Raw genomic sequence first — 27,113 nt, forward strand, 5'->3', positions numbered from 1 at the left:
AATTTTTTTAATCTTCCAACAATAACCAGGAAGGCAGTGTTACCCTTTCTGTTTTTATTGTATAGTACCTCTGCTCTCACCAGTGGTCAGAAGATTCTTTTTTATCTGGAATCTCTGATCAATTAGATCTTTTTGCAAGAAAGCATTTTTAAAGCTATTGAATGTTTCTTTTATGACCCAAGACTCTTTATCATTGGATAGTATTGCTGTAAGCAGAATGAGAGCTTCCCTTTTAAAAAGTCCTTTTTCCCTCCTGTCAGTTTATGCAAAGTCCATCCCTTCAGCTGGAGGAAATAACACATCCCTTGTCAGAAAAAATAATTTTCCGTTGCCTAGTGCCTGAAAATTGGAATTCCATAAAGTTTATGGAAGTACAGCTAGCTATAGGTTATCTGGTGAAGGTTCATTTCTGGACACTGCTTTGTTGCATGTTTTTCTGCCAGCACAACCTCCTTCCCTGTCCTCCTCTGCCCTATGAGCATGCAAATTACACCCTCACCAGGTGACACTCTCTGGCCTGTGAGGTGCTTAAAGATCAGATGCTTACAATAATCTGCCTTGAAAATATATGGTAAAATTTCTCTGTCTGCTACTGCTTATATCCCTTTTCAGTTTTGTTTTTGCTGTCTTGGTTTTAGCTACAGGCGTGTATCACATTTTATAAATATACCTGTGTCTCAACATTTATATTGTGTATGCGTAACTATGCAAGAAAAAACATGCTGACTGCCTCAGAAATCGTGACTTGCTGACTGATGTCTGCATAGCCCAAAGCAGAATTTATCTAATCTAGTCTGAAAGACAAATGCCACTAAGTAGATGAGTAACAGAGAAGAAACAGTGGAGAGTGGTTCATGGCAAGAGGCTGTTTTCATGTGGAAACAAGGGAATATTATACCACTTGCTGAAGCTTAGAGCAACTCCCAGATCCTCACTGAAATCAAACTCTGTGATGAAAAGGCCTGTAGCCTGTTGGGCCAAGAGATGGGGATTATGAGAATATTCATGACTCCTGAGAATCAGCAGGTGAGACCTAATGCACACTATTGCCCCTCACCCCTTTCCCCGGCTCATCCTTTTGGTAAACAGTACATAAAGGCTGGGTTCCCAGAGTGACTGAACTCAGTTCCTGATCCTTTTTTTTCCCCTCTTTTTTTTTGCCTCCATTCTTTATAAAAAAGATTGTAGTGGTTTTGCCACTTGTCCCAAGCAGAAGCACGGAATCTCCTTTTCATTTCTAAAAAGCAACTGTGTGGCCAAACCAGAAGTCTTGTGACATTACTTAAGAAAGCAGAATGGTATCTTAGCATCCAAGGCCTCTTTTAAAACTTAATGAAAAGCCTTTCTGAGAGCTTGGATAAGCTGGAGAGGAATCTCTGTGACATATGTGCATTGTCTTAGAAAAGCATGGGCTTGAGCCAACTGTGGGCCTCTGCCTTTAATATACTGGGTATTTGTCATGCCTGTTTTGGTGTGCTTGCTAGTCAGTAAACACCCCATGTGCAGAGTCCATGCAGTTGGAAGGAGCTGCAGTATGTGATTGATGCAGGACACTGTTCCAGGCCAGTGAGTGGCAGGGGATGCTCTGTGAAAGGGAGATTCCTTGGGCAAGATGGGCAAAAGTATTTTGCCAGTTTTTCTCCAGTGCAGCACAAAGGCATATTCTCTAGCAGATCTCACCAATTAAGTTTTTTGTAAAGTTGTCTCACTGTGATGTAGGTGAAGAGGGATTCTCACAAATGCTGATCCTGTCCTGATTCTAGCAGCTTTTACCTGCAGGCATGAAGTTGCATGTTCGGCCTGGTGGGGTAGTGATGACTGTCAGCTCTTTAGCTGAAGTCTTAAGTGTTGTCATTCCTTTGAAGCCTGAAACAGTGCCTGCAGTAGACAGAGGAGAGGATGCCAGATCTTTGCTTTAATTCAGTGTTGTTGCTTGCTTTTTCTCTGCAGGAATGTGTCAGCCCATTCTGCTGGTTTGTGACTCTCTTGTACATGGATTGCAGCTATAGATCAGTGATTTGGCAGTGGGAGGTGTCACACTGAGTGCAAGCACAGGACATTTAGTTTGCTGTCAGCCTCAGGCCTGTGCCACTTACCCAGGACTTGGTGAAACTGGAGTACTAATCCTCCCTATACATGCCCTGATATATGACAAGGGCAGGCACTTTTCTAGGCCCATCAGCCTTCCCAGCAGGGACAGATAGCCAGCTCAAGCCTTCCTGGCTGTGCTGAGGCAGGTGATTGCAGAATTATGGTTTGGTAAAAATGTACCCTCATGCCAACATTTGCTGTAGCCTAATGCTTGTAGGACATCTGTCAATGAAGCCATAGTGATTATTCTGCATTAAGGCAAAGGTAACATTTTTTTTAAGGTTTTCAGCCTTTCCAGGAAGGACGGTTACAGCGTTTTAAATCCCCCTTGGAATTTCAGTCTGCAGGAGCTGTAGTGCCTGGCTCTGACAAAACTGTTGTTACAAACTTGCTTTCAAAGTGTCTCAGCATAAGGGTGTTTGTTGTATCCCAGTGACAACATCCAAACAATACTTCAGCAGTTTTTCTGTTAATCTGAATGTAACTAATAACACTTAGTTCTGTGGCTGGAATTTGGTCCCCAACAATTGAAACTGAGCTGCTGTCTACTCAATATAGTTTTGCTAGTAACTGATGCATCTAGGTCAACAAACTGACAGGCATTGCTCATTTTACTGCTTGGCAAATATTGAACTAAAGTCTTCAGCACTGTAACACTGTTGACAATTGCAGGATAAAAGCATTGTCCTCTTTTGTTACTATGAAGTGCATCTTCACATCTGATTCTGGCATAACACACTTGGTAAACAACAAGGGATGTTGTGCTCTGGAGTCCCAAGTGTTTGCTCTGACAATATAAACTTACTGCGTGCTCTCTAAAACCAAACATCTGTCTCTGCCATGGTTACTTCAAACTGATATTGAAACAATCCACTCTCTTCCTGAAAACACTGGAGGGTGACAGCATGACTGCTGTTGAAGGAGCTCCTTTCTCTTTTTGAAAGCTATCGGTACCACCCTCCTTTATTTTGTTGCAGGTCTACGTTGAGGAGCCCGGACTTCAAGAGTCTGAAAAATAATACTTGACAGAAAGAAATCACTCTGGATTAGTACAGTTAACACTAACCCCACTGGAAAGGAAATGCTGTGCTGCAAGTCCACTGTTAATTCTTTCTTTTCCAGGAGAGCATGGAAGAGAAGGGACAAAAGAGTAATAAGCCAAAATGCAGCTGAAAAAATTCTGTCGCATGCATCCTGTTACCTGAGCAGAGCACTGCTCCTTGCCTCTTCCTTCTCTCCAAAATTAAACCTCTCCCTGACTACTGTGAAGGTCCAGGGTCATTTGTGTCCCAGCACCCATAGCTTCAATCCATGGTCTCACCCTTCTGCTTTGCCAGCATCTCGGGATCACTCGTTCACTGCTGTGAGTAACCCCTCTGGATCAGACTGGAGCCATTCAGCTGTGTGCAATCCAGTGGGGTCGTGCCCCAGAAGAATGGTGTCATTCACAGTGATTTTGTTCCCTGCTACCTTTGGCCTTTTTTCACTACAGCTTTGTTATTTGATTCATATTTAGGCCAAGGGTGAAGATTAAAACAGATCTGCCCTTCCTTTGCTTCACATCTTCACTTTCACCTACAGTTTGTTTTGGATGTGAAGTGCATGGAATCTTTATTTAGACCTGCTTGCAAGCTATAATGATAACCTGTATCACACTGAATCTGTTTGAAGAGTGTGTAGCTGCACATACGTAGTTACAAAATTACATATGAAACATTAGCCTGGACACTGATTGGAGGTGAATCTGCAAGGAAGAGCATTTGCAGCCAGTTGGATCCTGCTGCTCTAGACTGGTGCCCACCAGCTTCCAGGATTGGTCCCCTCCACACAAGTACTAGAAAATGAATCCACAGTTTTTTATATCCTTGATGGAGACACAGATAGCAACAGCCTGTGCTGTTTGTTGCCTTTTTGGGTTGAACTACTGGTGCTTCCTTTTCCTTTGTGTCTCAGAAGAAAACCAACAGCTTTGCCTTTGAGGTTAATGCAGCCACATGCTAAAAAGAAATCTAAGGCCCTAGAAAAAAAGAAAGAGGCCAGCATGGATTTCACTAGCAAGTGCTGAGATGGGACAAGTCCTGTGACCATTTTGCATTTCAGACTTGTCTTGGGTCACTCAGAGCTGAAGGGAATGAGAGATGGGATTGAGATCGTCTTCCCAGCAAAAAAGAAAGAGGCAAAGCTGCACACTTCAGGAAAATGCCATCGTAATTCTTCCTATATTAGTTCAGAGGTTCATTGATCATGAGGCTGGAAGCTTTTGTGGCTGATGTCAAGTGACTGCTTTTGGGTATGATTCACCTATTGTCTATAAGGCTCCTTTTACCAAAAAGCAGCTGGTGAAGCCTCTATTTCTCTTAAACAAAACTGTCTTGAACTTTCAGGGGAGAACAAGGCCTTCACTGTGCTGGCCTTGACTGAAATCCCAGCCAGGAGGGAGAAGTCAGACCTGTTTCTTGCTTTTGCAAAAACAAGTACTATTTTTTTCCCCTGGCAATAGCTGTGAAGTAGACAAAGAAAGCAGCCATCAGCCCTGTGAGAGAGATGAGCCTGACCATCCCATAAAGCTGCAGTACTTTTTTGGCCACCTGCAAATGTGAATGGCAGAAGTTGCTGCTGTTCTGGCCGAGCCAGCCAAAGCTGGGTACAGCAGAAGCTGATTTCCCAGCTGCTACCCAGTTCTGATGTCTGTGTTTTTCACAAGCTTAAAGTTCATTTTTATACAATAAGCTCAGCTCATTTTGAATTTTGCTTTTAGATGACATACATCTATATGCACTCCGTGTTAGGAATGGGGCTTGCAACTAACTTGCAGATCCTGGCTTCCCTTCTGAAGGAAGCAGTTCCCAGAAAGGCTCGGCCAGAGCTTGTGGGATATTTGGGTGAAGGAACCAGAGGAGAAAGGGACAGCCTGGTACTTCAGTAAAGACAGTAGTGAGTTCATGTGGGAAGGGGAATGGCAGCCTTCTGATGAATAAGTTGGATTCTGTGTGAGGCAGCATCTTCCAGCTTCCCTCCCAGCAGGGGCTCATCAGGCTACATACAGCTGGCAGCAGCTCTCCACCCTGCTGAGGCTTTGGAGTAGGATTTACCACATGGTAACAAACTACCACTTCTGTACAGATGGACAGCTGGTTCTGTATTAAACAAAGACGAGAACATTTTACATTGCCTTTTAAAACACTTGTCTATTTATTTCACAGGTTTGATTGTGGCTGCCTTGAAAACTGCATATATGTGTATGACAACCTGGGAGTACCCCTATGGACTGGTGTCAGTTCATTAGCTCTGCTCCTTCAGAAACTGTTGTCTTCAAATATATTCTTCAAGATGATCCAAAACCGTGCCTTAACCCCAAAAAGACAAATTTTTAGTTAAGAAGATATTTGAGAACTAGACTTCTAATAAATCTGAAGTCCAGTTCCGAAGTAGAGAAGCTCCAGAGATTCTCAGCCTTTTCACTCTATATTCAACAGCACCATAGAAATCAACTGGAACCAACCAACCAGCAGAAGAAATTTTATTGTGAACGGTTACATGTTAGTAATGGTTCTTTCAGCCACTGATAATCAAAATTTATAATGGAAAAGAGCCAAGCAGTCTATAAGTAGCCTCCATCAACTCCACCTCAGAAAAAGTGGAAATATGCATTAAGCCATATTCAGAGTGTATTGTAAGAGTTCAGCTTGGAACTGTTGGCTGCACTGGTTTTTACCTGCACAGTTGATTTTAGGATTAAAATAATCCCTGAATAAGACCTAGAAATCCCTGAATAAGACATTTAATCTCTCAAAATGTTCATTCATGTATGGTAGGAGAGTTTTCCCAGAATTTGTCAGGTTCATTGGGGCTGATAATTTTTGAATAAATGCTAATGTGAAAATTGCATTCTGATTTAAGGAAATACTCATTTGAACAAAGGCTTCAGTGTGACCTGAACTGAGTATTTCCTGGAGTTTACCAACACCTGGTCCTAAACATTATCAGAAATGCTACTCACACTCAGCAAACTACAAGTCCTTTCCAGCTTTTAGGGAGAAAGAGGTTTGCATGGAGCAGAGGAGCTACCTTGGGCAGACAGACCTGCAGAGAGAAGAGAATGGGCATGGTATGCCACACTGCACACTCACATAGGGCTATTCCAGGCTCAACAAAGCCCTGGAAGAAACTATTGTGTTTTAATTGTGCAAACCCACGTGGCTGATGAGAAGTACAAGGGTGGCTGCTTGTCAGAATTCTAAAACTAGTGCTTTGCTAGATACTTTTTCTCTGGAAATGCCTCATGGTTGAAATATGCTGTGTCTGAAATCCCCCATTTCCAATGTATGTAGGGCTTAATTTGTAGCCAAGAGACAGAATGATCACCTTGGAATCACATCAGGTTAGATGATAGAGGACTGATAGGGTGTGCACAGTCTGAGTCAGAACCTTTAGGGAGAACTATGGCATAAATTCCCAAAAGTTCGTATATTTCCTTTTCTTTTCAGTAATTTTGCCAGTATTCCAGTTTTCAGGTCCCCCAGAATGTCATTTCTGTTACTTATGTTTTGCTCAGTCATGACTGGGACAGTGCTGTGAACTTTGCTTGCAATTACTCTAATGAGGAACAAGAGCAGAATTAACTCAGAAAAGATTGTCCCAGTCAAACACCCCCATGCAAAACTGAGGGCTTTAGGTGACAATGAAGACAACGGGGTTAGGTAGTGAGAGGTATAACATATGAAGAAAACATTTTCAAGATAACACAGTTTCATTTATAAAAAGCTGGAAACAGACCTGTTAGGTCTAAGATACAGAGGTAAGGTGAGTTTGCTCAGCCAAAAGGAGATTCTGAGGTATAATGCACACCAGTGATCATCAGGTCTCTTTCTGTCTACATTAATCTTGGATTTTCCAGGTCATTTGATATTGCTTGGGTGGGGGTCCACCGACTTAAATGAAGTTTTTCCTGCTATTTGTTTCCACTTACCCTGGAAACCAAGGGAGTTCAGCAATCCTTGCCATGAAATATTTGAGACAGACCCAGCTTTTGTGCTTTTTCATGGTTGATTTTTTGTTTTTACAAGGTGATTTTCCAGTGCAAGATAAATATTTCATAAAGAAATCTGAGATTTTTTCCTTATTTTCTTATAACAGATTGTCTTGGGGAATGTAGACATGTCAGGGAGCGAATAAAAATCAATTACCTGCTTGTAAGCAGTTTGTTACCACCAGTGTTTCAATTCGTACTCCTTGGTATTTCTGGGTGGTAAGACCAGAATGGGTCGCTGTGATCATCTGCACCAAACTTCTGGGCTAAAGGAGACTTGCCATAAAGAAGCATCAAGGGCTGATGTAACAATCCTCTGTGATGGATCTTGTCACCAGATAAGTTTGCTAAGCTTATTACAGTCATTGGTGACCAACACCACCTTACTTTGACTAAGTTTATGCTGTAGTTTCGAGCACTGAGATCTCATTCTGTCTTTCATCTGATGCATTAAGAGTTGTCTTGAATTGGACATGTTTTCACAGAGTGTTAATTATGACTGGATGTTGAAGTTGGAGGTTAGTAACTCTGTTCCCTACTAGCCTAAGCAAAGGTATTCAAACTGGGTTTCTAAGCAGACTCTCCCAGCTTCAGCCAGAATTCTTTTCAATGCTCAGAGTGTTCTGTCCCTGCAGAGATTGGTACCCTGCTTTGCTGATGGAAACTAAGGGCTGCTGAATGAGCCAAACATGCAAAACCAGCTCAGCAATCCAGGCTGCTGCTCCTCCACTACCTGACCCCAGGCCCAAGATCCTGGTGTGGAACTGGATCATGGTTTTACATCTGTGTGGCCATATCTGGCTGGTTGCCATCCCTTGTGGGATAGGCCTTGCAGTGAGCGTTCCCAAAGGCTGATGAGGTCTTCAGAGCAGTCAAAAAACCCTTTCTTAGAGCTAATGATTCCCCAAAGTCCCACCCTGGTCATCTGAGGCTGACTGGCAGTTCAGCCCCTTTCATCCTTGACTTTTTTAACCCAGCTTGCGGGTCTGGCAGAACTTTAGATCACTTTGCTTTTCATTTGGCATTAGCCCACTTGAAGTAGGAAAGTTTATGCCTGGAAAGAGTTGGTCAAGATCTGAAAGTAGAAAATATTAATTCCAGGCATGGAGAGCTTTTAAAAAGGCAGGAATTTTATGGAAATAAAACAGTCTAGTCTATTAAGCTCCTCTCATGGACTTTTATGAGGACAATTATTAATATTGTTGAAAATTATACTCATGAAACGTGTTAATGGGAACTGTGCTGGCTGTTGCCAGAAAAACTGCAACCTTTACAGCTCATTTGGAGACAGAAATATTCAGCAAAATAGCCTACAGGGTGCAAAGGTTCGCGTGGTGCTGGCTTAGACCAACTTAACATATGCCCTCTGTAGCCCTGGTATTGTCCAAAACTTAATGCCCATCATAAAAGAGAGTAAAATTGGACCCCAAGTGGCAAGGATTGTAAGCTCTTGGAATTCTCCTAATCAGAGATATTCAGCTATTTTTAGTTCATAATGTTTAGTCAAATAGCAACAATGATTTTTCTTCTTTTTTTCAACTCAGCTGCACGGTGTGTTGGAGGGGGTCTCGATGGCCTGTGACCTTGCCTTTATCTGTCAGTCTGTCACCACTGGTCTTCAAAGTGCAGCTTAAAGGATCTGAGGCTTCTGTGTGGCCTTGATGTGATCTGCTTTCCTGGTAAAGTTTTTCATTAGCGGGTGCTTTTTTAAGCTGGTTGGAACTTGCTTTGCTTGCTCTGTGGGATGTTACTGGCTTGGAGGCTCTCCTGACCCCCACAACCAGATTTAATAACCCTGCATGGCCTGTATTTTCAAGCATTGTGTGTATGGTGGATGCTGCTTCTGCACAGTGGATGCTGCTTCCTGCCCCATTGATCAGGCTCTTTCTTTTCTCCTCCTGTCTCTGAAATCTCCATCAAAGACTCTCAAAAGAAGAAATATGTTTGAAGTACAGTTGGTTAGATACAGTGACTGAGCAACAAGCCCATCCATCTGCACAGTGGTTACCCACCTGCTAAGGATATTGCCCTTCCATCCAGCCCAGACCCTTATTGCTGCTGTGTCAGCCATACATTTCTTTTCCTCTGAATCTTAGGGAGAGAACTTGCCTAACAAAAGAGCAGTCCTGCTGCATCAGACCACTGGTGTGGTAGCCCAGTACCCTGTCTCCAACTTTAGCCAGCAGCACATGCCCAGGGTATAGTGAAAAACAGGACAAGCGTGCATGATACTCCACTGTGGTCTCCCAGCAACTTGTGGTTAGGAGCTTTTTGAGCCAGAGCTGTTGTCTATGTATTCAATATAACTTAACAAAGGACAAAAAATATTCTGGGGACATGTGGTTCACTTACATGATCCCTGCATTTGAATGGCTTTTTGTGGACACCTGGAAGCAATTACTGATGATGCTAAAAAGACCTGTCACAGTCACCGAAGGAAAACTATCTATACATCCACAGCTGGAGCAAAGGTGTTGGATGCCCCTGTGCAAAATGAGTGGAAGGGCTGAGTGTGAAAAAACTTTGTCATAGCTGTGGCTGGCTCTGGGAGACACTGACCTTTCACTGCCGTAGCAGGAGGGGCTGGCTGGTTCCTCTCAGAGGAACAGTGTGTTCTTGCAAAGATGCTTTCTCACTGCTGCACAGCCAGTCCTGTGTGTTTTGCCCGTCAATGAACAGGTGGGACAGCAGGATTGATCAGCTGGTGCCCCTGCTCAGCAGGTTCCCCAGACATTCAGCTTCAGCTTCTTTGCTTAGCCTGTATGTGCTCTCAGCCAAGTGGGGACCCATGGTGCAGTTTTGGAGAAGTCCAGAGTGGTTACTGTGCATTGGTGTGGGCAGATTCAGCCCCTACCTGTAAAAGGGCCCCTTTATTGCAGAGCTGGCCATCGACATGCAGCAGCTCTTTTCCCCCAGTTCCAGCAGAAGGGTCTAACAAACACTAAATCCAAGAGATGGGAAGAATGATTCCTCCAAAATATTTGGTTTGCTTTAGTGCAGTCTGTAAGGGGCAGGCCAGAGCAATTACCAGCATGCACAAGATGCCTGCTATGTTGCTTGGTGTGTTTTTCTTTACTATGTGTCAATACAAACCCAGAGCCATTTTTCAGAGTTTGCCAATGGCTATAATTGAAAAGGCATGAATTGCCCTCAAGAGATTCCCCACTGCTCTGCATTATTATCTGCTGGATGGCAGCTCTATAGGCCATGTATCATTTTTTTCAAATAACCAGTTAATTACTAAATAAAACAACCTAGCTTTCAAGCTGATTAGCCTAGATTAATGACCAGCAGCATGTTTCACTCTCTTCAACAATTTATCATGGAAAAGAACTATGTCTTTAATGATTTAGGTACCTGGTCTATTGAGGCTTGCTCCAATCTGTACAGCCTCCAATTTGATTTAATTGCTCTTCTTAGTTTGTGACCTGGAAAAAACCAAGTGACAGCTCCCATTAGCGAAGCCCAGCTTGCAACTTGCTTGCAGTGTTACAAAGGCTCACTGGGTGTCTTTCTCTGCTGACTTCATTAAGAAGATATATAGAGGTCAAGTGTCACTTTGGCACAGAACAAGTACCATGCCATTTATCAGCTGAAACAGGTTGAATCAACCTGTGTATTTTATTTAAGTTTATATTCATTCTTTTTTTCCCCTTACTGTTTTTAAAAGATGTTTTTAGAAGCTCCTTGTTTTGTTTAAGCTAAGATTGGATTTACAGACTGGCCTTAAAGGCATTAATTGCAGTTCATTTATTGTTACTTTGGCACGAAAACTTTGGCATTGCACTCCTCTACAGTTATTCAATAAAAGATCTTTTGTTATAAGGGCTTATTCAGGGCCCTTGAGTTTGCTTCCTAATTAATATTAGACTTCCTTGCAGTTGTGCTCTGGAGTACAAATGCTCACTTCCCGAGGATGTTGCTGCAAAGGCACACTGAATATGTCTTTAAGTGCATCCTGAATTACTGACTTATTATTGGGCAAATCCCCGAAGTCTTCACTTAGCCAAAACTCCCACTTAAGACAATAGACCCATGGGAGTTGTCCCGTCATTAACCGAGCTCCAGCAGTTGTCTGGCACTCAGTGAACTGAGTCATGGTCACTGCCCCTGAGAGTTTACCATCTACACTAGAGACAAAGACTCAACAAGGCTGAGAAGATAATGAGGCAGCATGAGCTGGAGCTGGCCTCCCAGACCTGGCATTGCACTTTGGTCTCAAGGTGTTACTGAAGGGCAGAGGAACCACAGCTAACACCACTGGTCACTGCTGTGCTGTGAAAGGCAGGCTTCAGTGTAAGCTGTTGCTAGCCTGCTCTCTCGTTGTGCTTTTCAGCAGAGAGGCCAAAACAGATAATGTCCTTTCTATGTCCTCTCTTTCTAAGGAGATTTGTGGCCCTCTTGGACTGGGAGCTGCTGTCTGCTGAAAGGGGTTGCTTTGCACTGTCCTGTTCCAGGATTTTCCAGCCTGAGGGAAAGTTACTGTCTGGCTGACTTTCTCTAAGATTTTAAATCCCTGGGGTTAAATTGCCTGGTGGCAAGGTCAGAAAAAGACCATCACAAAGGCTTGGATAAATGTCTGTGTGGTACCAGCCAGTCCCTAACTGCAGCTGCCTGATCCTGTCTGTGCAAGTCACCGGGCAGTGACCTGGGGAAAGCTGTCCTGCAAGGAACAGACATGGCCACCGTGTCAGTAACACTGGGTCAAGTGGCAGGGGGACACCCCACCATGAGGGCCAAGGAGAGCAGCCTAGAGAAAGAAGAGGCACTGATGGGCTGGTGAGGTGGAAAAGGGTTTGGAGAGAGCAGGCGCTGCGGTTTGTGCCTAAGGAAGCTACAGCAAGGTGGGGACGTGTTAATTCTTTTCACAGATGAATTGTTACCATACTGGAAGGGCTAAGCAGGTTCACATGGCCACCACAGAACCTCTTTTTTTTTTTCTATCAGGAGCAAAGCAGACCTAAGAGGGGATGGCTGTGACTTCCTGACATATACACAGGGATCGCAGACAAATCCAAAATTTTTGTTTCTTCCTTTCCACAGAAAACTGTTACTGCTAATCCTTTTTGCAAGAAAGCAGTGTCTCAGGGAAAGGTTGATGGGGTTGAGTGTGAGCATTATGATCAATGTCCCGAACCTATGTTGAATGCACTGTGAAGATTCCTGCCAAGACTGCTAGGAAGCTCTAAATGTCCAGAGACCCTTTGATCTACCCTCAGTATAAGCCTTATGCCCTCAGTGCTGTTCTGCATGAACACCGAGGTCTCCTATTACCATTGCTGGAAAGAGGACTCCTGCCTCTACCAAAAAATCCCTTGCAAAGAAATGCAAAATTCATTTCATTTCATATAGTCCTTGCTACTACTCTTGACAAAAAATACGGTACTAGGTACTAAGAGCAACAAGGGAAAACCAGGGTCTGTTAGCAGAATAACTCCGTGCAGACAGCCTTGGAGCCGCTTTTGTGCCATGGATAGGTACGTGCATATATCTCCCTATCCTGTGACTGGATTACTCTAAGTATGGAATTTAATATAGTTGAGCGATTCTGGGTTACTGGTTTATTTGCCAAGATTGTGCAAGAAATATCCAATAAAAGTTTCCAAGTTTTTCACTGATCTTCATTCCTGCAGGTAGATGCCCATATGTTCCTATGGTGTGACCCAGTATAGATCTGTTCCTGCCTGCAGAAAGTCCTTGTGGGTGCAGGAACCCTTAAAGCACTCCTCATTCCGCAGGGTTGCGCAGCAGAGAGGGGACCTGGACAAGAGATACTGGTGGCATTCACAGAACACAACAGCTCGTGGCTGTGTCTGATCTGGGTCTGTCTTAATCACTTTGAAACAGTCACGAAGCTCCATCCCCCTGACCCCTTCCTTCACCCAAGCCCCCCCTGCTGTTTGAGCCCTTTGATCAGAGCATGAACTCAGCTGTGAGTGAATGTGGGCAGGTGTAAAAACCCTTTCCTAATCCCCTGACCATGCACCTGGGTTCCTGTGCTACACTTTGAACATGTGCCTCAGATCTTCATTTCGGGACATAAGAACTGCTTCTGCTCTGAGCAAGCCTCTGTCTTAGGCATGCTTTTTGGGTTTTCCTAAAGCAGCCTAAAAATCTCCTAATCCTCCCTTTCTGCCTCGTATTTCCTGCTGGTTGCACTTTTGAGCCCTTGTGCACATTTTTGTCACAAGAGAAGGTGGGTGTTTGCTTTTGCAGTGAACATAGCTGCCACCAGCTGACAGAAGAGCTGTGTGACAGAGCCAGTGCTGGTCCCAGCTGCTGGTGTCTGCACCATTTGGGTGTGAGGACTGACACAGGGGATGCATGAGTGCAACGAGTCACCTCTGTTGGCTGCAAACATCTATCAGTGCAGAGCAGTACAAACTTCTCAAGGGACAAAGAGAAGGGGAGATCTCTCCCATTTCAAACCCTCTCCTCTTACTAATGGGGACAGGTCACAGCCATGGGAATAAGGCACGAGGCATTGATTCATTGAGCTTTTTCTTGTAATGCTGTAGATCTTCATTAATGTTCCCGGTTGTGCTTTCTGCTGTTCCCAGTGGGGCCACTTAATGACATAAAGAGCTTAACAAGGAGAAGCTGTGGTCACAGCTGAGGAGAAGGGTCTGGCTTACTGCTGCCAAGGGTTGTGCTGTTTATCACATGCAGCATCAGCCTCTAAATATTTCTTCCCATTGGGACTTAGAGAATCACTTTGCAGAGAAGGTTATCCAGTAAATCTGGCAGGGCAGAAACAAGAGACCAAGAAGGGAGCCTCTCTTATGACAGTACTGGTCTCTAAAAGCTTTTAGCAGGTATTTGGAGAGGGATGTTTCTTGTTATAAACTGTGATTGTGTATTGGCCATGGATATGAGGTCTTATGAGCCAAGCAGTGGCGTTTTCTATTGCTGTGTTTTCCTACCTGTTTCACTATCTCTCCTTGGGGAATCTCAGAGCTCCAGGCAAGAAGCTTCACAGAATCACAGAATATGCTGAGTTGGAAGGGACCCACAAGAATCATCAAGTTCAACTCCTGGCCCCGCACACCACCATCCCCAAGAGTCACACCATGTGCCTGAGAGTATTGCCCAAACTCTTCTTGAGCTCTGCCAGGTTTGGTGCTGTGACCACTTCCCTGGGGAGCCTGTTCCAGTGCCCAACCACTCTCTGGGGGAAGAACTTTATGCTCTCACTTGAACTCACCATGGACCACCACAATCCTTTTTGAGGGAAAGAATAGCAGGTACCATAATATACCTTTCAAATGAGGATGGAGCACCAACTCTTAAGACAAACGTCCAGTCTGGCGCTTCTGCTTCTAATGCCCATCATAATTTATGCACCATGCAATGAGAACAAACTGTTCATTTAAAGGTGAAGTGGATTGAGGCTGATCATCCCCGATTAACTAATAGTTTCATGTCTTTCTTACATTGTGGTGCCCAAAGCTGCCCCCAGCACTCGAGGTGAGGCCACCCCAGTGCAGAGCAGAGGGGGACAATGCCCTCCCTTGCCCAGCTGGCGATGCTGTGCCTGAGGCACCCCAGGACAGGATTGTTCCTCCTGGCTGCAGGGCACTGCTGACTCACATTCAACTTTCCATTGTTCAGGACCCCCAGGTCCCTTTCTGTGGCACTGCTCTCCAGCCTTTCATTCCCCAGTCTGTCTGTGCATCCAGGTTCTGCCGTGCAGAACCTGTCACTTTCCCCTGTTGAATTTCTTGTGGTTGGTGATTGCATAGCCCTCTGACTTTTTGAGGTCTCTCTGCAGGGCTCCCTGCCTTTGAGAGAGTCAACAGCTCCTCCCAGTTTTGTATTGTCTGTGAACTTGCTCAGTATACCTTCCTGTCCAAGGAATATATTTACCAATACCTGTCCTGTGTCCAAGTCATTTATGAAGATGTTGAAGAGCACAAGGGCTTGCTGATGCTGGGCCTGGTGCTATAGAACTGAGAAAGCCCAGAGCTCTGGGAAGGGTGGAGGAGCAAGCAGAGGGAGGAATCTGGTGTATCTGTGAGAGAAGGAGCCATGGAGAAGGGAAGGCATCTCTGCATGATGTTATTAGTGAAACCATCATGTGCAAATATACTGCAATTCATCTTTTCTACGTGTTGAAGTCATTCCACAGTACATATTATTGGCAAGCATACTTGAAATGTAACTTCACAAATGTGTCTTAGAAGTAGATTTCCCCTTATTTATCTCAACTGCCTCAGCTCCTGCCTTCCCAGCACTTAATGCATTAGCTAAGCATTAATCTTTCCAGTGGTATTTCAGCTTTGCAGCTGGAGTTTGGACAGGCAGATTAGCCTCAAGTAAGTTATGATAGTTCCAGATCTAGAAGCCTTTACTTCAGTGGGAAACAGTTGTGTGAAGCCACAGCTCAGCTATGCACTTCAGGGTCTTTCCTCCAGCTGTCCATCCAAAGCCCCCACTAGCAGAGCTTGTTGAGCATTTCCCATTATTCGGGATACCTTCACTAAGATATGAGTGTGCAGGAGGACAAATCTGCAGCCAGGGTAGCCATGGTGTGCTGAGCACTTGTTAAACTCAGCTACAAGCCCGGTTTTCATCTTGGTGTGAATTGATGCTCAGCATTTAGTGCAGAGCAGGTGTTAATGGAAGGTCATCCAAGGCTTCTCTGCAGCATAATTGTGGGGCTATTTCAAACTTTCTCATTCGGTTTTAATGCAGATCAATGTCGTAAACTGTCAAGAATCATGAAGTAAGAGTCTCTGCAATGCTGCTGGATCACCTGCCTTCCAAAACTGCTTGTTGCATATCAAATTTAGAAATTCATCGCCTGAGACCCAAACTTCCAAGCATTTGGAATGCTTTCCAACCTGGAAAGCAGTATCAGAGGCTAAAGACTGGATCGTGCCACTAGCATAAAAAGCATGCAGATGGAGCTGCTGCTGGCTGTGCAGTGGATAACCCTGCGTGGGCTGATTTTCCCCAAATGACACTGTTTCTCGTGCTTGTTCCTATCAGTCACCCAGTCTGTGCTCTCAGGCTCACTTCCCCATATGCACAAACTGGGACATTGCACTCATCCAGTTTGGGGCATAACTAAATTCTCATTCATTTCTACCCCACGCAGAGCAGATATAGAGCAGACCTGCCTCCGTGATTTAAAGGATCCTTGGCTAGATTGGCTTTAATATCCTCTGCAGGATCAAGCTCTCATTTCAATGAGTCCCACTTTCCTCTGCCAGTTCATGCTCTCTAACAGCTTTCTTTGCTTTCTTGCCTTTCTTTTACCCACAATTTAAAGGCACTTTATTGAATTTCAAGAACTTTTTTAAATGGGAAATTGGTGATTATTAATTCGATGAAAACTGGAGCTCTGACCTATGCTTTTCATCCTAGTTTTCAGGCGTGACATCAGATAACTTTTGTATCTTGGGATTTGCTGTGAGTTTAATAGCACCAGAAAAGCTCTCCCCACAGCAGTGGACTGGTGATTTACATTGCTGACAGACGTGTGTGTTGCAGCACTTCACACCATCCCTCTGCTGCACCCCTTCTGTGCTGGCCATCCTCTGGTTGCCCTCCTTCCACTCAGGTTGCTGTGCTCTTGTTGCTTAAATAAGTTTTATTGCAAGGAACAAAAGTAAGTTGAAGGGCAATTGTTTTTAAAATCAGGACTAACCCCTAGACTTGGTGGTGTGCCTAAAACAGGGATTCCCTTTGCTGGGGAAACCATAACTTTTCTGGGTTGGTGTTGCTATAGAGATGGTGTCCGATCTCTCTCTGTTAATATTGCCCCTTTGGAAGGGCCCTGAATAGGCGCTGAGGTAGGTAAATTTATGCGGTGACACCGAGCGGGTGATTTTATTCTGACAAATTCCTGCAACGTTTGTTTCCAGGCTTGTCTGAGGGCTGGGACGCAGTGTTGGGCTTTTTGTCCCACGTGCTGCCCTCACGGGGACGGAGTTAATGGAAGCCTTGTTCAGAGCCGCTGGGGCAGAAATTTTTTTGCTGAGAGAGACAAAAGCTGAACAGGCCACCTCAGAGGTTGCTTTGGGAAGGCTGTCTCTTGTGGGCTCTCAAAGGAAACAGGAGATAACGCTTGGCCCAGGAGTCTCATGGAGTATTTTCAAGCACCCTCCTCTCTGTCCCGCTGCCTGGTGCTTGCACATCTGCCTCCTGCAGCATCTTTTCTGGGTGGCAGGGAAGGGGCTTCTCCAGAAGACACTAATTAGAGTTGTTTTTTCACAGCCTGGCAAGAGAATAATTACCAGCATTGTGAGACATGGCCCAGAGATGCTGCTGGAGTGGGATGGCTGTGATGGGGCCAGCAACAGAAAGCAGCAACAGGAAAGGGCATGACATGGTTGTACCTGATTGTGGACCTGTGCAGGCTGGTCCCAGCACAACAGGGCTGTTTGGGTCCCCATTTCTGCTCAGTTGTGATTGTACCAGCAAACACAACAGGGAGTTGAGCTGGGACTGAAAAAGCACAGTCTAGGCTGCCAGCACCAAAGCTGTGTGTCAGCAGCTGTCTGTGGTTTGGTTTGAGGATCTGGGTATTTGAGTGTTTTCTGGGTACTTGTTTGTGCTCAGGAGAGCTGCAGCTCCTGAAGTTACTTGGTTATGGCAGACCACCAGCTGCACTTTGTGGAAAAACTTCATGGGTCCAAGAAACATTGCACACCATGAAAGCTCTGAAGTGCCCACTGAAGGTAGCCTGGGATCACATCATGCAGAGACAGGATCTCTCCACTGAGCTCCTTCTAACCAGACCAAGCTTGACACCCAGCTTCAGAATCATGTCACCCTGGGGCAGGAAACACGGGAATAGCAAGCGGCATTAGGGCATCGGAATAATCCTCAAGGATAGTGGCAGAAGACCTCCAAGACAGGACTGGGTAAAGCACTTAAATCTGGAATCAGGCTGGTAGTGCTCCATGGCTCCTGAACTGCTCTCTGGGGATTGCAACATTTCAGTAAAAGGGAAGTGCATTCAGCATAAATTTATCAAAGAACACAGGATCTTTAGAACTAAGCAATGCTTTATCATTAAAAAGTGGCCTTTCAAGTCTACCAATTTATAAAGTAGGAAATCATTTATAATGAATAAATTATTTCATTTAGTCTGTTTCTGCTGTTTAAGAGTCCTAGTTTTTCAGATGTACTTTGTAATTTTTTTGGCATTATTTGATGGCCTGCCTGGAAGGGACAGTGTTTTGTGGTGAGTGGAAGGTGAAATAACTGTTTTTTCTAAGTTTTCCTCTTCAGGCATACAGTTGATCATATCACTATTGCTCTTACTGGAACTGAGTGTCTCTTGTAGTATAAATAACCAGATCAATCCAATTGGATGTTGGCATTTTTAATGCAATGTATTTGAGTATTACATCAGTTGCTGTATTGATGCAGAGATTATTAGTCAAAGGCAGCCCATGGGCTCTGATCAATAGAAGGCTCCAGGCTGCTCAGTTGTTTTTTGAACGGGGGGGGGGGGTGTGTTTTCTGAGAATAATTTTTTTTTTGCTCCTTTTCTCCCATGCAAAGCTGCCCTTTCAGAGCTGCTTTTTTACAGAGAGAAGTACTAGTTCTTCAGAAAGATGAGCACAAAACTAGTTGCATTCACACAGAAAATCAGGTTAACTCCATGGGACAGTGAAGATGCTTAGATGTTGGCTGGAATGTACAAGATGCTTTTAGGGATGTCAGGAAGAACAAGGCTGTGCAGGCATAAAGCAGGGCTCTCATTAGGATGTCTGTTGTGTGGAGCAAGCAAGATCCTTCCCGTTGTTGATACAAATTTCATAGGAGCAAGCTGGAAAACAGTAAAGGGGAATGCCTGCCTATATATTTGCAGTGGGTGCTGATGCAGAGCAGGGATCAAAGCCATCTCAAGTGTCAGCTAAGCTGTCCCTTGGCCTGCACGTCCCAAGGGCCGGCCGGCGCTTTGGCAAACACTTGTGGCTGTGCTGTGCTGTGCATTCACGTGAGCTGTGCCACGGGGCTCACAGACTCGTCTCACGTGCAGAGGCTTTTGCAGAACGGAGACCCTAATCCCAGGAATTTTGCTGGGGTTACCGAGGACTTTCCCCATGTTATGTGCCTGCTTTAGTGGCCAAGAAGGTTTCTGCTACCTTGAGCCAGGCCAGGAGTTGAGAGGGCTGTTGTTTACTTGCTCCTTTTGTTTTAATGAAGAGGTTCATTCTCTCCAAACACACATGGACACCCGCCACTTGCCCTCCTGGGACTGGTGGCCCACAGAGGACTGCAGGGCCCTGTTTCTGCTTGCACAATGTAGGATGCCTTTGTAATGTAAAGATCACTCATAACCATATAGCCAAGTAAGAAACCACTCTCAGTAGCACACAGCAGCATTTTCTGCTCCTGTAAATAATCCCCAAAGCCACACAGCACTTTATGAAGAAAGTCTGGCTGGATGGTTTGGGGATACTGTACTTTAGGGTTGATAACCACCATTCTACAGCCTCAAAGGTTTATAAAAAGAAAAAAAAAGAAAAAAAAAGGCTTCTAATATAACACTGTCATTTAAGAGAAACCAGAACTGAAAAGCAGCTGTCAAACTTTAATTTCCTGGCTAATGAATGACCATGAATCCATTCTTTAATGATTCTTGACCCTAGAAACAAAATGTATTAGCACTCTCAGATTTTGCACAGTAGTGCTAAATGGGGCATGTAATGTACTAATTTAGTGCCTCTTTAGCATAATCACAACCTACATGCACAGCTACATTTCCTTGGCAGGCAGATTTCACAAGACCTGCAAAGAACTTACGTAGGATGTTTCACCCTATTATTCATTTCACTGATGCCTGAGAATCAATATATGTGATTTTTTCCCCCTGTCTTTCTCCACAAAAACGTATAAAACCATCCATTGATCTTCATGGGGTGATTAAAATGCCAAGAAAACTGTGCTTTTCTCTACCTGCAATGAGGCAAGATACCTGGTTTTATTATGTTTAACTTGTGAATCTAAAAGCCCAGAAAAATGCTGAGTTTGGATATAAATCCTACTTTCCTGAAGAAATACAGGGTCAAACTGAATAATGACCAAAGGCTATATTAAAAAAATAAATAAATAAATAAAACTGTTTTAAAAAATAAATTAAAAGATTATAATCCTAAAATTGTATTTTTAGCAATAGCTTAGCCTGGCTGTCCTATTCAGAAAGAAAGCAGCCTGAGTAGTGAAAGCACTCAGCTTGATGTGACTACCACCTTCCTTCTTTTTTGCTTCCCTTTGGTCACTATTTGGTTTATGACCACTCTCACAGTAAATATATATTTTCTTCTGTCTAAGTAGAACCTGTGTTTCAGTTTGTGCCACTGCCTGTTGTCCTTCCCCTGAGCATTACTGAGAAGAGCCCAGCTCTGGTGTCTTTACACCCTCCCTGCAGATATTTATACACACTGATAAATCTCTTTTTCAGGCTGAACACTTCCAAACTCCCTCGGACCACATAAGTTCTAATGAACTGGACAGCGCTCTTGGCCATGAAAGAGCAACTTGGGTGCTTCTTTGCACTGTTCTAGCCAGGGGTTTGCTCTCCTCTGTCATCTCCCCTCTGTAAATTATTACAATGGGTGAGCCCTTTGGAGGGAACATTTCCAATGCACTTTCAGGGGATGTAGATCCAGATGGAACCACAAACATCCTGAAGATGTTATTGTAACACCACAACAGGATCCTTGTAGCAGTTTGCCTGATCCTACCTGGTTTATACAGATGCGTGGGGGTGTCCACAAAGGCTTTTTTACAAGATCAGACCCATCTTCAAAATGCAGTTAGGCTACTTGTTATTTATTATATTAATATTGACTTGGTCTAAATAATACTGAGGCCACTGCAAGGAGTTCTGCATCTCTGTGTGGTCTCCAGCAGGCAGAGCACTGTGTGTGCTGTGCTCCTACATGGGTTTTGTCATGAAATCAATCCTTCCTAAAGCTCGTTATCCCTCTGCATGCAGGAGCCCTGCCAGGTCTGGCCTGGCAGTCCCTGCCTGCAGCAGATCAATACAGAGTGATAGAGGCAGCTGAGAGAGACAATGCACAAACAAACATTCCTGGCACTGGAAACAGACTCTCTGTGGTTACAGGAGAAGGTGTGACTCTCCACACCTCTTTCCGCTCCTTGAGCATCTCAGGGCCGCTGGAGGTGTTCAGTCAATTAGCGTGCCCAATACTTTTCTCAATATTTTTATTTCCATATGTAGGCTGCACTTTAGAGAGAAAAACCTGGTTCTATGCCATACTCTTCCCAGAAATTCAGGAAAAGGAAATGGGATTGTTAAATAAAATAGACAGCACTGATCTGGGAGCTCCTAAGGGCAGGCTGCAAAGGCTGGCAGTGCTTGCCTCCACTGCGAGCAGAGCTGCCCACGCAGAGAGGCTCTGTCTGTAGAGAGCGCCATGCAGGGCTGGGGTCCGGTCTGGCATGACAAGTGTAAGGTCTGCTCTGAGTCATGCCTGTGACAACCCAGGGAACAGGCCAGATCCCTCTATTACCTTGCATGTCTGCTCTGTGCCTGATTGCTCCAGCAACAGCACGGAGTTTAAGACTGCCTGTGTGAAAAACTTTCCTTTGGTGAAAAACAGAGTCCTGCTGCCCTCTCAGAGAAGACTGACTTCTAGGGAGGGTCATCTGTGCTGAAGGCACAGCACTGCCCAGTATTTGATTGATATTCATTCTCAGGGCTGTGTGAGTTGCCCCAGCTGTGGCTGTCCCTCCTTAGCCTGTAATTCCCACAGATATTCACAATGAGGTCTTTGGAGACAGGTGTGTTTGTGGCATTTGAAGGAAGCAGTGCAATGTTTTAGGAGAGATTTCCTGTATGTCGTTACTACTATTCCATTCCCAAACAGCAGAAATACAGCACATAATTGCTACATCTGAAACTCCTGAGCTGCTACATTAGCAAGGAGTTAACAGGAATCACAGGCTGCAATTGTTGCAGCTGTTTTTAATAATACATGGAGAAATTGCATCTTTCCAGAGACAATTCACAAAGAGTAAAATTTCTACTTTGACCAGATAGCAATTTTTCTTTCATCTCCAGTAACAATTAATGCTAAGACTTAGTTACACAAAAACATACAGATCATAAGGAGGGGGATTTGTTTGTGATAGGTACTAAAAAAAAAAACAGTACTAAAATAATAAGTAACTACTGCTGCCTTGTGATGTGCACCCAATTTACAGCTGACCATTTCTGTGTACATGGAACCCGGCCACTTCTTGCTGATGTCTGTTCTGTTCTGAATAGAGTCAAACCTGTCTGCGCCAGTTAAGACCCTGTTTTCATATAATAATTTTTAAGGTGATGGCTGTATGATCATATCATCTGCAAGCCTTGAAATGTGTCTGAGCCTGAGGACTCTGCAGGACACACAGCTGCCTGTTCAGCAGGGCTGGGCTTCTATTAGTGGGTGAGTAGGGAATGTAAGCACCCTGCTATACCTGGGAATGAGGTGGGAGACTGCAGGCTGGCTTCACAGAGCACAAAACCTTGTGCTTGAGTCTGCTGTTGCTTGGAAGCTGGTGCAAGGCATGCTTGCCCCTCAGGAGGAGGGAGGAAAGTTGTGCTACAGGCTGGATTGTCAGATGGGTCTTTTGGGGCCACAGCCTGCAGGGTCTGTACTGTGGGTCTCTGGGCTAAGACTGTAAGAAAATCACAGGTGACCGTGTCACTTGTAGCAGCACTTGCAGCCCTGCAAGTAATTGGTGCGATCCTGTGCCCAAATCAGGGAAATGCTCAGAGCAGTCGGTGTTGGAACACGCTGGCACGTCGTGTTGAGAAAAGCGATGTGTGAACAGCTTTCCCCTGAGCTGGGCAGCAAGGGCTGAACCCTGCTCTCTGCAGAGATGCCTTGGTGCCACTGCGTGTGTTGAGCCATCAGCCCTCGCCCACTGCAAAGCTGCACTCCTTTTTTTTAAAGAAAAAGCAAATTCCATTGCACATGCACTGTTCAGTTGGGAAACCTGGATGTGATTTCCAAAGGACTGTTTCAGACTCATCTCTAACTCTTTAGGAAGGCATCCTGGCATGCACTGAGATCCCCCCTGGCTGATGCAGCCAGAAGGTGAAAGAGCTGAGTGAGCTGCAGCCGTTCTTGCCCTGTGCGGGCGCAAACCCACCGAGCCCTCCCTGCAGTGAGCCCTGGGCGCTGCCAGGCTCAGCCCTGTCCCAACACCCGCAGCCCAAAGCAGCGGGAGCCGGGCGCCCGTCGCGGGTGGCGCGTCCCACTCGTGCTCCCGGCAGCTCCAATGCGTTCTTGTGACAACAGAGGGCACCAGCGGCCCTTGCTACCGCGGCTGTGCCCTGCCCGGGACGCGCGGGGCTGCTCCCGGCGCTGCGGACCCGTGCGAGGAAGGAGCCTGCGAGCCAAACGCAGCCCGCTCCGCCCGTTCGGGGCTTGGCTGCTCGCCCGTGGGCGCTGCTGGGAGCGCTCAGCGCGCACGGCGGTGCTGGGGATGGAGCGGTGGAGGTGTGGGGGGAAGCGGGGTGCAGGGAGGGCTCACACCGTCAGCCTTTCCATTCCTCACTCTGCGCCTCCTGCCTGGCGGGGCCCGACCCTGTCATCTGCACCCCGACAGAAGTCACTGAAACGTGGAATTTGAGGTTAATCTGCAGTGAAATGGTGCAGGTCAGAGGCTGGGCCCGAGCCTCCCCTGCGCTGCAGCGGAGTTCAGCCTCGCTGACAGCAGCGTAACGCGTGAGCTCTGCCTCCAGCGAAGCCCGCAGGGACAGCCCTGAGCTAGCTCCAAGCTGCTGCACTCCAGCGCTGCTGCCAGCGTGGGAAGGAGCCTGGAGCAGCCCGGCTCCTGGAGCACGACCTCCCCAGCAAGCCTGAGCTGCTGAGGCTGGGGGGGCAGCAGCCCCAGAGCTGCTCCTTTCAGGGGTAACCCCTGCGCAGTGGGGGCCAGTCGAGGCATACCCCTGCTCCGTGCGGTAGGAATGGGGCTGCTCCCAGTCTGCTCGGCCCCTGGCGTGCAGATCCTCTCTCCTTCTGCTGACCCACTGTGTTTTCCCTGCTGCACGTGTGTTCAGCTACAGGATGCCCATGGAGGGATGCTGAGAAGTTGAAGCATTTGTTACTTTCCTGCAGCACAGTTATCTGAGCAGGTAAGCAGCAGTCACTTTTAGTGATAACCCCACTGCTTTTGATCATTGTATCACACGACAAAATATTCAGGGAGTAGAGCAACAAAATACAAGCACAAGTCCTTCTGTTGAACAGCCCGTTTCGCAGAACATCCTGATTAACTGCTGCTGTGAAAACAGAAGGAGGCAGTGATTTTATTCCTGCTTTCTTCCATGCAGCACTGGGACAGAGTTCATCTCTGCTCTGGTTTGTGGGACGCTTTCTTTGATTCATCTTAACTTACATGAGGAAGATGAAGGGAATAAAAACAACGATGGAGGGGAAAGGGCTTCAAGCAAAGAAGCAACATGTCGCACAGTACTGAAAATACCACCCAACCGAGTGACATTAACTACTTGCAAGAATAAGAGCTGTTCTGCATGTGAACCATAATCTAGAGTTTGTACCAGGACCTCACCCTCTTCAGTCCTGCAAATTTTATATATCTTGCCTATTGCAGCAGGACTATTTCCATACCAGAAGATTTACTCACACGAGCACAGGACATTGGATGCTCTGTTTATCCATAGCCTAGAAACATGAAGGTCCCAAGTTTCTTCCACTGCCAGGGGCATGTGAAAGCTTTGAGCACATGCTACAGAGATAAGTAGAGACATATGCTTTATGCCAGGCCAAGATGCTTTTATAAAGCATTTTTGGCCTTGTCTGGTAAAACATTTAATAACTTTTCTGCCAGCAGCCAAAAGGCAGTCAAATATTTTAAAGCAGTAATAAAAGTTCCTGTGTGAGTCAGAGTCCTACAGAGATCCTGCTAGTGAATTTCCCCATGGTAGCCTGCAGGACTAGCAAGAAAAAAATCCCTCCAAACTCTGCTGGTATGAAGTATTTTTTAACAAGTAAAGTTAAAACTTTACTTGTTTAAGGGCCTGTCTCTGCAAAGGCCCTTAAACCAGATCCCAGGCTATGTGAAGCTGAAAAAGCAATTCTGGTATTTTTTTCTTAAATTATTATAGCCTCAAATCTGATTTTACTCCTAGGGAATCACAGGGAAGCCAGCTTCAGGGTGACCTTTAAGAGGCATCTCACTTGCCTATAGAAGAATATGCACAAGTGTGTATCCTTTTAACCTGGAATCCAGCATACTTGGATGTCCATGCCACAGATGGAGCAAAATGCTGCCCTGCCATGTGCATGGCCTGGCCTCAACTCTCTGCTCTCCCTTCCTGCCGAGCTCTGCTCTTGTAGCACTAATGAAGTACCTCTCCTTTCTCTTTCAAAGTCCTCAGGTGATCTCGTTCTGCTTGGAAACTGCAATGACACCCTGGGCTTTTTTGGAAATGAATTTCATTAAGATCTAAGGCCACAAAAGATTCTCTGCTAATTCTTCCTGCTGCTAAAGCCCTGCCAGTAAGCAGTGCACTCTGGTTTGGCTCTGCTGTGGGCAGCAGTGCTGGGGGCAGGGGGTCAGGCAGGCACAGGTATGTCACAGGTATGTCACAGCAGCTCATTCTGACTCCAGGTTCATGGGCTGGCAGATGCAGGTGTTCACATTCTTGATCTCCTGCTTGGCAGATGATGCTAACAGAGAGGGGAGAGGGGAGTGATGCTGCTGGCACCTGCCTGGCAGGATGTGTGCATGGGCTAGTCGGTCACTGATTTTGTTTTACCAATTGCTTCCACACTGCAGTTCAGGTCTGGTTTGGATGCTCTTCTCTGGAGCATCTGGGAGCTGTTCGGGCAACCCTGCTTGGCCTGAATCCCTTCTTCTTGCCCCCAGACCTTGCCACTTCTCCTCCAGCCAAAAATCTCCCAGAAGTTAACTGTTTCTTTGGTTATTCCTGTGCTTTTGACACTAAAATGGGAAGAAGAATGTAATTTCCCCATGACAGAATGCCAGGAAATGTTTTACTTCAGCTTGGTGGTAAAAAGTGAAGCAATTGGAGGGAAAGATAAGTCTTTCTCAGAGCTGTTTTCCATATCTCCTACAGACATGTTATGCCAAGTGTGACAGCACCAGCACAGCACAGGAGACCTCAGCAGAAAGGCTTTGAGCTGAGCATGATTGGGCTCACACAGACGTGGGATATCACCATGCCTGCTGGGCTGCTCAGTCTGTTATCATGGATCCTACCCTGGATGTCCTAATTCCCTGTCCTGTGCTCTGACCATGACCCCCTCCTTCTCTTGTACAGGAAAGCCTCATACAACCTGCCTGGTCCCCCTTCCCCACTTCCACGGCCGTTTGGTGTCAACGTGTGATCTTCAAAACAACTACATGCAGGATGAAGGGAGTTGCTCTCTAATTGTGTGTGAGGGCAGCACTTCTCCCTGGGGATGAAACATGGGTTTTCTGAGCCTACAGAGAGGGCCTGTGGACCACAGCACGGGTGGTACACCTGAGCTGTTCTCCAAGGGAGCTGGAGAAAAGCTGGAGGTTTATCACCCAGGGCAGGAGACAGCCTCTTCTTCCTCCTGGCCTTGTCTTGGGCAGAGAGCCCAGCTCCCACAGCCAGCCTGGCGAGCAGCCATCCCCCCAAGGTGTCTGACCTCCAAAAATGTGCCCATGGCAGGCTGCTTTGAGCATATAGCAAAGAGAAAAGACAGTGAAGAAGTGTCTGGTTGCCCATCTCAGCCACCTCCTTCCCCTCCTTTCTGGCGAGGGAGGTCTGCCCTCCTGGGTGTCAGGAGAGATTCTTTCAGGGAGAGCTTGGCAGTGCAGATTTATGACAAGCCTCTTACAACTCGTTCCAGATTTGGGTAACACTGGGGAAAATGCTGTCACCAACTGCATGCTTCTCTCCTTGGAAACCCCAGTGTTTTTCTGTGCTCAGCTTGCTGCCACAATTCAGTACTGCCAGTGGCTGGGGGGGGGGGGGGGCGGCCCGACCCAGCACCTC

General features: G+C 45.8%; 1 long non-coding RNA gene across 1 annotated transcript in view; it reads left to right on the forward strand.

Moving 5' to 3' along the window:
* Positions 1-23,593: 23,593 nt before the first annotated feature.
* The window catches only part of LOC108444749, a 19,644-nt gene continuing 16,124 nt past the window's right edge, over positions 23,594-27,113 (forward strand). Inside the window, exon 1 of the long non-coding RNA XR_001859409.1 lies at positions 23,594-24,236. This is a non-coding gene — a long non-coding RNA (uncharacterized LOC108444749). The remainder of the gene's footprint in view (positions 24,237-27,113) is intronic.

The sequence above is a fragment of the Corvus brachyrhynchos genome, unplaced genomic scaffold (assembly GCF_000691975.1).
Source record: "Corvus brachyrhynchos isolate BGI_N302 unplaced genomic scaffold, ASM69197v1 scaffold221, whole genome shotgun sequence".
NCBI classification, from domain to species: Eukaryota; Metazoa; Chordata; class Aves; order Passeriformes; family Corvidae; genus Corvus; species Corvus brachyrhynchos.